Source organism: Bubalus kerabau, chromosome 19, assembly GCF_029407905.1.
Source record: "Bubalus kerabau isolate K-KA32 ecotype Philippines breed swamp buffalo chromosome 19, PCC_UOA_SB_1v2, whole genome shotgun sequence".
Taxonomy (NCBI): domain Eukaryota; kingdom Metazoa; phylum Chordata; class Mammalia; order Artiodactyla; family Bovidae; genus Bubalus; species Bubalus kerabau.
In genome coordinates, this window is record NC_073642.1 from 5,247,917 (window position 1) to 5,260,507 (window position 12,591).

Genomic DNA, 12,591 nt, shown 5'->3' on the forward strand with positions numbered 1-12,591 from the left:
AGTAAAGTCAAGCACTTCCTGGTTCCCTTCAGCCTCAGGAGGGCAGGTGTTAATTTCTTCCTCTCTGCAGTCTTTCACAGGTGGGCCTGTCAGGATATTTCCCTTGAGCTGAACAAAGGTATTTCTTTCTTTCTTTCTTTTTTTTTTTTTTGCTTAATGCTCTTTACCTAGAAGGGAGGGTTCTCAGAGATGGGCCATTATGTATAGTTTAAGCTTATGGGAACCATCCCTTTAGTGATTAACTTGTAATGGATTACAAAAGGTTTTTCCCTATTACAATATCCTACTCTTAAAGCAAGGACACAATTCAGGCATCTTGCAGAAACTCCTCACTTTCAAAAATAGGTTGTTTTCCCCCTGGCAAATGGGATTCCCAATCCCAAGGGAAAGTGGTGTCTGAGAGGAGGCCTGGATCAAATTACTTAGCAAGCTTTCAGTCCTGTATCTTTGCTGTCACAGAAACAGCTGAATGGATACAGTGTTCCTTTGAGCCTTGGGTCTGCTCATGGAGCCCTTAAGCAGCTCCAGGCTTTTTAGCAGTGTATCATACTTATGGATTTGTGTTTGTGATATTCCCAAGGTCTAGAGAGTCCCTTGGACTGCAAGGAGATCCAACGAGTCCATTCTGTAGGAGATCAGCCCTGGGATTTCTTTGGAAGGAATGATGCTAAAGCTGAAACTCCAGTACTTTGGCCACCTCATGCGAAGAATTGACTCATTGGAATAGACTCTGATGCTGGGAGGGATTGGGGGCAGGAGGAGAAGAGGACGACAGAGGATGAGATGGCTGGATGGCATCACTGACTCGATGGACGTGAGTCTGAGTGAACTCTGGGAGTTGGTGATGGACAGGGAGGCCTTACGTGCTGTGATTCATGGGGTCGCAAAGAGTCGGACACGACTGAGTGACTGAACTGAACTGAACTGAGTGTCAAGTTGCAAGGAGACACTTCTCCTTAACTTTCAGGGCCCAGTGGAGAGATCATTGCACTCAGAGGCAGACTGCTTCCCTCCACGGGTAGCTGGGTCATTGTGAAAATCCTCTCCCAAGCACCTGTCTCAATTGCTGCATCCATCAAATGAACGAGTTACCTCAAAAAGTTCTTAATACCAGGTATTCTATAGTTCTTCTGTGTATCAAAGACGTGTTCTCAGAAAATACACAGACTGTGTACACATCCGTGTCTTCCCTTTCACTTCTCTCTGTGCATATGGTGTGTCTGAGTATATTATATGTAAATGGTGAGGGAAAGACTGACATGGTGTAGACTAGAAGGTTCACTGTAGTTATCCCAGGATTATGGGTGATTTAAATTTCCTTCAGCCTGCTTTACCAAGGCGTCATTCAAAATGTTGCACAATCAGAATGCATCACACTTATAATTGGAAGAAATAAATGCTTTTAGAAGTAATAGTCACCTAATCATTTTGTAGATTACATATACCAGTGTTCAGTTCAGTTTAGTTCAGTCGCTCAGTCATGTCCGACTCTTTGCGGCCCCATGAACTGCAGCACGACAGGCCTCCCTGTCCATCACCAACTCCCAGAGTTCACCCAAACTCATGTCCATCGAGTCGGTGGTGCCATCCAGCCATCTCATCCTCTGTCGTCCCCTTCTCCTCCGGCCCCCAATCCCTCCCAGCATCACAGTCTTTTCCAATGAGTCAACTCTTTGCATGAGGTGGCCAAAGTATTGGAGTTTCAGCTTTAGCATCATTCCTTTCAAAGAACACCCAGGACTGATCTCCTTTAGAATGGACTGGTTGGATCTCCTTGCAGTCCAAGGGACTCTCAAGAGTCTTCTCCAACACCACAGTTCAAAAGCATCAATTCTTCAGTGCTCAGCTTTCTTCACAATCCAACTCTCACATCCATACATGACCACTGGAAAAACCAGAGCCTTGACTAGACAGACCTTTGTTGACAAAGTAATGTCTCTGCTTTTGAATATGCTATCTAGGTTGGTCATAACTTTCCTTCCAAGGAGTAAGCGTCTTTTCATTTCATGGCTGCAATCACCATCTGCAGTAATTTTGGAACCCCCCAAAATAAAGTCTGATACTCTTTCCACTATTTCCCCATCTATCTTCCATGAAGTGATGGGACCAGATGCCATGATCTTAGTTTTCTGAATGTTGAGCTTTAAGCCAACTTTTTCACTCTCCACTTTCACTTTCATCAAGCGACTTTTGAGTTCCTCTTCACTTTCTGCCATAAGGGTGGTGTCATCTGCATATCTGAGGTTATTCATATTCCTCCCCGCAATCTTGACTCCAGCTTGTGCTTCATCCAGCCCAGCGTTTCTCATGATGTACTCTGCATATACGTTAAATAAGCAGGATGACAATATACAGCCTTGACGTACTCCTTTTCCTATTTGGAACCAGTTTGTTGTTTCATGTCCAGTTCTAACTGTTGCTTCCTGACCTGCGTATAGGTTTCTCAAGAGGCAGGTCAGGTGGTCTGGTAGTCCCATTTCTTGAAGAATTTTCCATAGTTTATTGTGGCCCACAAAGTCAAAGGCTTTGGCATAGTCAATAAAGCAGAAATAGATGTTTTTCTGGAACTCTCTTCCTTTTTCCATGATCCAGCAGGTGTTGGCAATTTGATCTCTGGTTCCTCTGCCTTTTCTAAAACCAGCTTGAACATCAGGAATTTCATGGTTCACATATTGCTGAAGCCTGGCTTGGAGAATTTTGAACATTACTTTACTAGTGTGTGAGATGAGTGCAATTGTGTGGTAGTTTGAGCATTCTTTGGCATTGCCTTTCTTTGGGATTGGAATGAAAATGGACCTTTTCCAGTCCTGTGGCCACTGCTGAGTTTTCCAAATTTGCTGGCATATTGAGTGCAGCACTTTCACAGCATCATCTTTCAGGATTTGAAATAGCTCCAGTGAAATTCCATCACCTCCATTAGCTTTGTTTGTAGTGATGCTTTCTAAGGCCCACTTGACTTCACATTCCATGACGTCTGGCTCGAAGTGAGTGATCACACTATTGTGATCATCTTGGTCATGAAGATCTTTTTTGTCCAGTTCTTCTGTGTATTCTTGCCACCTCTTCTTAATATCTTCTACTTCTGTTAGGTCCATACCATTTCTGTCCTTTATTGAGCCCATCTTTGCATGAAATATTCCCTTGGTATTTCTAATTTTCTTGACGAGATCTCTAGTCTTTCTCATTCTGTTGTTTTCCTCTATTTCTTTGCATTGATCACTGAAGAAGGCTCTCATCTCTTCCTGCTATTCTTTGGAACTCTGCATTCAGATGCTTATATCTTTCCTTTTCTCCTTTGCTTTTCACTTCTCTTCTTTTTCACAGCTATTTGTAAGGCCTCCCCAGACAGCCATTTTGCTTTTTTGCATTTCTTTTCCATGGGGATGGTCTTGATCCCTGTCTCCTGTACAATGTCATGAACCTCCGTCCATAGTTCATCAGGCACTCTATCAGATCTAGGCCCTTAAATCTATTTCTCACTTCCACTGTATAATCATAAGGGATTTGATTTAGGTCATACCTGAATGGTCTAGTGATCTTCCCTACTTTCTTCAATTTAAGTCTGAATTTGGCAATAAGGAGTTCATGATTTGAGCCACAGTCATCTCCCAGTCTTGTTTTTGCTGACTGTATAGAGCTTCTCCATCTTTGGCTGCAAAGAATGTAATCAATCTGATTTTGGTGTTGACCATCTGGTGATGTCCATGTGTTGAGTCTTCTCTTGTGTTGTTGAAAGAGGGTGTGTTACACATGTGCAAAAATGGACTGCCTCTATAGCACACACTCACTGCAGAAATGAGCACACAGAGCTTGCATTCTGTGGGTCTGTGCTTTCTTGCAGTGCTCTTCTGTCTGCTGGACAGAAGCCTGTTTTCAAACATCCTCAATAGTCTCTGAGCATGGTGATTACTCTATTACTCAAAGATGATTCAAGCTGCTGTTTCCAGAAAAAGAGGAACAGGTTAGAAAAGGAATAGTTTTTCAAGTGTGTTGAGGAAGCAAGAAGGCCAGGAAGCAGAGGCTGGAAATGCAGACCCCTGGGTGGAAATCATCCCCATTTGAGGAGGGGGGCATCCTGTTTACACTTGTGCCACCTTCTCTGCAAAACAAAAGTTTCCAACATCCTGAGTGCTGTTTAAATCTTGCTTTGTGTCTTTAGTGCCAATATAAAAAGAGGCAAAAAATCAATTTAGGGTATTGCTTCGCGTTGGTAATTCATCACTGCCTTTGATGTGGCACAGGGGTATTCTGGAACAGTATTGAGTAGTTATGGCCATCTGTCGAGTAGTCAATATCTATTTTTCATCATTGAGAGTGACTTTGGCCCCATAACACCTGTTACTATGCCATCATTTCCTTTTCTGTTCCATTAGACTGCATCCTTCTTAGTGAGTAAAATCAATTTTAAAAGAAAAGTCTTAAAAATATAAGTTTTGCATCCACAAAATGTCCTGCATCTTTGGCAATGGAATTGTCCTTACCAACAGTCTGAAAAATTTGTGGTCAGTTCACATCCTTGTTCTTTCTTGTCTTAGAGATTAAGATTTGATGAAGTCTTAAGGCTCATGATAATTGGTATAAAGGAAGAAGTTGAAACCTGTTCCTGGTTGGCCCTAAACCATCTGGCCCTAAAGTCACCCTGGGAAGCCAGGAATGGAGTGAACTGGTAGCATATATTTATTTAGTATTAATAAATAGAAAATTTTGAATTAAGAGAGTGAAGTAAATGTCTCAGAGATAAGTGGTTATATTTTATGCTGAGTCTAGAAAAAGAGAACTACCCAATTAATATTTGTTTGTGTTCAGATAGTTGCTCAATCTCCCACTGTCTGGTTGAAACCGCTTTACTTTGCAAATGCAAATGAATTATGCAAGGCCCTTTCCCACCTCAGGAAGTCCTGAAGTATTGGAGAATCCCCTTGGATATTGCATTCTCATTTTTCTCCACCCAACTAATTTGGAAGATGTCTGATCTTGATTCAGTGTCGGTGTTGTTTTTCAAAATCTGGGCTCCCTTGCATCCTAGGCAAGCATTTACAGCACAGGGAGTCCAAAGTGGGAGGCTGCTTGTGTATCTCTGTCATAATCCCTACTCCAGGCTAGTAGCAACGACTTTGGTTGTGTCGTCTTGACCCTTTGGTTCAGAGCTGCCAAGAGCCAGTGGCATTTGGTGGTGCTGCATTGCGCATAGAGGCCAAGGAAGGAACACATCTATGCTTTCACCGCCTGCAGCTTCCTGGCCCTCTTTTTTCTTAGTTCCGTCTGCTCAGGTGGATTTGTGCAGAAGCAAGGGACAAGTAGGGACAGTGCTGATTATACTAATACACAACCCGGTTGCTGCTTTCTGTCCTTACTGCTGCATGCACTGATGATTCTGCAAACTTGAGTGTTGTTAGTTAGGGAAGCCTGTGTATCAGTCATGATTTGGTGCTGTAGCTTGATAAATCTCTGATTTTTAGCCCCATGTCCAGATAAACAATCTCTCTCCATTTACTAGGCAATGTGCAAACTGTGGGAATGCCTAGACAAACATATTACATGTCACTGCAATCTCTCCCTTCTGGGGATAGCGTGGCAGGAGTGGGTTCTTCCTCTCAGCAGTCAGGCAGTACCCGCTCTAAATATGCTGAAGACCTGTTTCCTGGAAATGCCAAAATTATGTCTACAGTCAGATATGGATAGTTACTCTGAATTTTGGTTTTAAGGTGTAACTGGCTTAATGTGAATCTTAGACCATGAACAGTCTTTTCAGGAGCTCTAGAATAAGTTTTCTGATGAATAGCAATTACTTTTCTCTTTCACAGTTGTGGGAATACAGAAAAATGATCTTGACACTTCCTCTCAGGCTGTACCAATTCATGTAAATAAAAAGTCACAGAGTTTTCTCTGCCTGTTGGCCAGCCTCAGGGCACAGACAAGAAATCAGGGTCACAGCTAATAAATCAGGACAATAGCTAAGCCATGTGCAAAGCTGGATCTCAGTTAATAGTACCTTGCTTTTCTCATCCTACCCTTAGAAACGAGAGCCTCCTGTTACAGCACCTCATCCCAGTGTTGCTGTTTGTGATGCCAGTCTCTTCTTGTCTATGTCCCTGAAGGCTAGATACTTTCTTTGAAAGCCTTCTTATGATCTGAAGAATCTTATCTGTAAGAAAAGACATTATTTGCTTTAAATATTATAAATGGAATTCCTGTCCCCAATTCATTTTCTAATACTATGAAATAGATTGTTTGTCTCAGCATCTTACCACCTTATCTTAAAGCACCCTTCTTATTCTAGAAAACTCATTCACAGCCAGCCAGGGATTCATCTTATTTTAGGATTCTACAAGGCAGTCAAAATAGAGTGCTTATCAATCCCAGGGACATTTTTACTCTGTGGAGTGGAAAACGTGGACTTCTGGTGGATGGTTAAGTATTTCTGCAGCAATCCACACCTCTCATCACCAGATAATTTTTCAAATGTAGAACAAGGACATCACCGCTGTCCTAAGCAAGCAACTATATTCCTGTCAAAGACTGCATCTAGCTTAACATGCAAAGTGTTTGGGCAGTTTGTCTAGTCTGAGGTGACTCCTTGGATCCAGAGATTTATGAGCCCTGCAGTGTCTGTGCACACAGACATTCATACATGGTGGAGAAGCAGAGCCAGAACCATCAGATAGAAACCTGCTTCAGGAGAAGAGAAGAAAGGGTGCACACAACCCACAGAATCTAGCCTCAAGAGGTCCCACCTGGCAGAGGAAGCATCTCTGCCCAGACAGAGGAGGAAGCCATGGCATCTGTTCTGCCTTCTGGAGGCTCCGCCTTGTCTGTGGTCCATCAAGGCCTCATGCCAGGTGGATATCAGCAGGTGCCTTCCTTGAGCTCAGCGTGTGCTCCTGCTACATACATGGCTACACTGACCATATGAAACAAACCTTGGTTGTTAAGCTTGTTTTAAAGACAACAGTGTCACCTGATCATCTATGAAGTCCTGAGTCCCCATGTTTGAGAATTATTATTATTATTTTTAAAAGGAAAAAGAAGTGAAAATATTTTGTTTATTCATTGATTTTTTTTTCTAATTTTATTGAGATGTAATGGACATACTTTCCTGGTGGCTCAGCAGGAAAGAATCTGCCTGCAATTCAGGTGATGTGGAAGATGAGGGTTTGATCCCTGGATTGGGAAGATCCCCTGGAGAAGGAAATGGCAACTCACTCCAGTGTTCTTACCTGGAAAATCCCATGGACAGAGGATCCTGGTGGAGTACAGTCTATGGGGTCTCAAAGAGTTTGACATGATTCAGCAACTAAACAATAACAGCAAATTGAAATATGGTACTTCTTAAGTTTAAAGTGTACAGCATAATGATTTGACTTACATATGTCATGAATGATTATCACAGTAGGGTTAGTGAACGTCCATCGCCTCATTGAGATCCAAAATAAACAGAACAAACTTTTTCCTTGTGTTGAGAACTCTCTTAGAAAGTTTCATATACAAACATACAGCAGTGCTAATTTTATTTGTTATGTTGCTTATTATATCACTAGTACTTAATTTATCTCATAACTGGAAGTTTGTATCTTTTGAGCACCTTCATCCAGATCCCCCCTCCACACCCTGCATCTGGTAACAGCTAATCTGATTTTTTTTTTTTTTCCTATGAGTTTGTTTGCTTCTTTGTTTCTTTGGAGTATAATTGACCTGCAATATTATGTTAATTTCTGTTACACAACATAGTCATTTGATATTTCTGTGCATTCAGTAATGCTCATCATGATGTCTAGCTATGTATCACCATACAAAGATATTACATAGTTGTTGACTGTATTCCGCACACTATACATAGCAATCTGTGTATATGTGATTATTTTAAGTTGCTGGTCTGTAGACTCCAATGCATTTTAACAAATGTACATTTTTACTCCCTTCCTATGTTTACTGTTTCATTATCATATTTTGTATCTTTTGTGTTTCCCTTAACTGTTTATTGTGGGCACAGATGATTTTGCTGCTTTCTTCTTTTAACCTTCCTACTAGCTTTATACATTGCAGATTTACTACCTTTACTGTTTATTTGCTTTAGGCAATGAGATTCTTACTTTTGTAGTTTTCATATTTCTTGTTATGGCCTTTTTTAAAAAAATTAAATTTATTTATTTTAATTGGAGGCTAATTACTTTACAATATTGTATTGGTTCTGCCACACATCAACATGAATCTGCCACAGGCGTACACGTGTTCCCCATCCTGAAACCCCCTCCCATATCCCTCCCCGTATCATCCCTCCGGGTCATCCCAGTGCACAAGCCCCAAGGATCCTATATCGAACCTGGACTGGTGATCATTTCTTATATGATATTATACATGTTTCCATGCCATTCCCCCAAATCATCCCACCCTCTCCCTCTCCCACAGAGTCCAAAAGACTGTTCTATACATCTGTGTCTCTTTTGCTGTCCCGCATACAGGGTTATCATTACCATCTTTCTAAATTCCATATATATGCGTTAGTATACTGTATTGGTGATTTTCTTTCTGGCTTACTTCACTCTGTATAATTGGCTCCAGTTTCATCCACCTCATTAGAACTGATTCACATGTATTCTTTTTAATGGCCGAGTAATACTCCATTGTGTATATGTACCAAAGCTTTCTTATCCATTCATCTGCTGATGGACATCTAGGTTGCTTCCATGTCCTGGCTATTATAAACAGTGCTGTGATGAACATTGGGGTACACGTGTCTCTTTCAATTCTGGTTTCCTCGGTGTGTATGCCCAGCAGTGGGATTGCTGGGTCATAAGGCAGTTCTATTTCCAGTTTTTTAAGGAATCTCCACACTGTTCTCCATAGTGGCTGTACTAGTTTGCATTCCCACCAACAGTGCAAGAGGGTTCCCTTTTCTCCACACCCTCTCCAGCATTTATTGCTTGTAGGCTTTTGGATCGTGGCCATTCTGACTAGCGTGAAATGGTACTTCATAGTGGTTTTGATTTGCATTTCTCTGATAATGAGTGATGTTGAGCATCTTTTCATGTGTTTGTTAGCCATCTGTATGTCTTCTTTGGAGAAATGTCTGTTTAGTTCCTTGGCCCATTTTTTGATTGGGTCATTTATTTTTCTGGAATTGAGCTGCAGGTGTTGCTTGTATATTTTTGAGATTAGTTGTTTGTCAGTTGCTTCATTTGCTATTATCTTCTCCCATTCTGAAGGCTGTCTTTTCAGCTTGCTTATAGTTTCCTTTGTTGTGCAGAAGCTTTTAATTTTAATTATGTCCCATTTGTTTATTTTTGCTCTTATTTCCAATATTCTGGGAGGTGGGTCATAGAGGATCCTGCTGTGATGTATGTTGGAGAGTGTTTTCCCTATGTTCTCCTCTAGGAGTTTTCTAGTTTCTAGTCTTACTTTTAGATCTTTAATCCATTTGGAGTTTATTTTTGTGTATGGTGTTAGAAAGTGTTCTAGTTTCATTCTTTTACAAGTGGTTGACCAGTTTTCCCAGCACCACTTGTTAAAGACATTGTCTTTAATCCATTGTATATTCTTGCCTCCTTTGTCAAAGATAAGGTGTCCATAGGTGCGTGGATTTATTTCTGGGCTTTCTATTTTGTTCCATTGATCTATATTTCTGTCTTTGTGCCAGTACCATACTGTCTTGATGACTGTGGCTTTGTAGTAGAGCATGAAGTCAGGCAGGTTGTTTCCTCCAGTTCCATTCTTCTTTCTCAAGATCGCTTTGGCTATTCGAGGTTTTTTTGTATTTCCATACAAATTGTGAAATTATTTGTTGTAGCTCTGTGAAAAATATCGTTGGTAGCTTGATAGGGATTGCATTGAATCTATTATAGATTGCTTTGGGTAGTATACTCATTTTCACTATATTGATTCTTCTGATCCATGAGCACAGTATATTTCCCCATCTATTAGTGTCTTCTTTGATGTCTTTCACCACTGTTTTATAGTTTTCTATATATAGGTCTTTAATTTCTTTAGGTAGATATATTCCTAAGTATTTTATTCTTTTTGTTGCAATGGTGAATGGAATTGTTTCCTTAATTTCTCTTTCTATTTCCTCATTATTAAGTGTATAGGAATGCAAGGGATTTCTGTGTGTTGATTTTATATCCTGCAACTTTACTATATTCATTGATTATTCAATGATTAGCTCATTTTACATAGAGAAGTCTTTCTTGTAAAGCTAGTTAGGTGGTGCTGAACACTTTAAGCTTTTGTTTGTCTGTAAAATTCTTTTGATTTCTCCATCAAATCTGAATGAAAGCCTTGCCAGGTAGAGTATTCTTGGGTGTAGGTTTTTCCCTTTCATCACTTTAAATATAGCATTCCACTCCCTTCTGGTCAGCATTCTGCTGAAAAATCAGTTTATGGGAGTTCCCTTGTATGTAATTCCCCTTTCTGCTTTTAATATTCTCTCTTTATCTTTAATTTCTGTCATTTTAATTCACTGTATGTCTTGATGTGTTCCTCTTTGGGTTGATCCTGTTTGCAACTGTCAGTGTTTGTGACATTTCAAAAAACCTAGACGGCTGTTTCATTTACCAGTGGAGGAAAGATTTCAGCGGTTGTATCTTCAAATGTTTTATGCCCCTTTGCCACCCTCTCTTCGTCTTCTGGGACCCCTATAATGTGAATGATAGCACACTTGATGTTGTCCTGGGGGCTTCCTATATTGTTCTCCTTTATTTGTAGTCCTTTTTCCTCTTAATGTTCTGCTTGAGTGATTTCCACTTCTCTTACAGCTCACTGATCCATTCCTGTGTATTATTTAATCTATTATTGATTTATTCTAGTATATTTTTCATTTTAGTTATTGTATTTTTCATCTCTGTTTAGTTCTTCTTTATATTTTCTAACTCCATGTTAAAAATTTCTGACCCTTCACCCTCTTCATCCATTCTTCTCCCAAGTTCTTTGATCATGTTTATAGCCATTACATTGAACTCTTTCTTGGATAGATTGCCTATCTCCACTTCACTTGGTTTTTCTGCTGTTTTTTTTTTTTTTTTCTTATTTCTTTATTTAGAGAACATCTCTAGTCTGTTCCTGGGTGCTACTGAATCCCAGTGTGGTTGACTGGGAGGCCTGTGGAGTCTTGGAGCTCGTGTTGGCCTGCTGTTGGGTGGGGCCATTGCCCAGGAGGTCCCAAGGCTGGTGCTGGCTTCCTGTTGTGTAAGACTAGTCCTGGGGCTTGTGCTGAAGGCCTGGTGTGCAGGGCCAGGTCCTGAGGGAGCTCGTGGGCTCAGGGGGTCTTAGGGCAGCAGGCCTGCTGATAGATAGGGCTGTGTCTCTGCCCTGTTGATTTCTTGGCTGAGGCATCCCAGTATTTGTGCTCACAGGCTGGCAGGCAGTTCTGGCTACTGGGACTAATAAACTAGAGGGAAGGTTCCAAAACGGCACTTGCAAACACCAGTGTCAATGTGGTAGAGAGAGCTCCCAAAATACTTGCCACCAGTGTCTGTGCTCCCAGGATAAGCTCCAGTTGCCTCCTCCCTCTCAAGGAGGTTCTCCAGGATGAGCAGGTGGGTCTGACCCAGGCTCCTTTCAAATCACTGCTCTACCCGAGGTCCTAGAGCAGGTGGGACTTTGTGTGCACCCTTTAAGAGTGAGTCTTTATTTCCCCCAGCCCTCTGGCTCTTCTGAAATAAAGTCCCTCTGGTCTTCAAAGCATGACTTAGCCGGGCTGTCTGCAGGGCTGAGATCAAGGTGTCAGGCCAGCATTGTGTTCTCATCTTGTGGCTTGACTGAGGAAGGCTCAACTCCCAATATCTTGTGGTTATTGTTCATATACAGTTAAACTGAGGGCCTCAGTTTGTTACTGTGGCCAGAGACTGCTGTCAACCTTTGCTGTAAGGAAGGACCCATCCTGTGTAGCTGTTTGCTCCATCAGAGCCGGCCAAGGGAAGAGTCCCAGCGAGATGAAGACATTATAGGAGTAACATCTGGTCACGTTTCTGTATGTTCTTTGTTAGAAGCAAGTCACTGATCATGCCTATGCTCTGGGAAAATGGATTATACAAGGGCTTGGGGACTAGGAGGTGAGAAAAATTCAGGCTGTCATAGAGCCTTTATTGAGGATCTTCCAAATGTGGCACTTACTGTATACAACAAAGTTCAAGGCATCTGTTGAGGTTTAGATCAGTTAGTAGCCTGACACTACATGGTACAGCAAGAGATCAAATTTAGTATTTAGTGAAGCACAGTGTGTGTGTGTGTGTGTGTGTGTGTGTGTGTGTGTGTGTGTATGGGGTGGCTGGGCAGGTAAATGCAAGGGACAGGTAGAAAGTGGAAGAGACTAGAAGGTGGAGCTCAAAAGACAGGCTGGGAATAGTTTGTAAAGGAAATGAATGTCACACTGAGGCTTCATCCTGCAGTTCCAGGAGTAACCGTTGGGTTCAAAAGGCTGAGATACTATTTACACCCTTTAAGTATTTTTCAGTAATCATCATAGTCATACCTAACAGATTATGCTCAATGTTGACATTTGGAAAAGATGTTTTTGCTATATCAGTGTGTGAATCTTAAATGATCAGCTTCAAATTAAATCAAGCATAATTTTTATTAATAAAATAATTTTTAAAACTT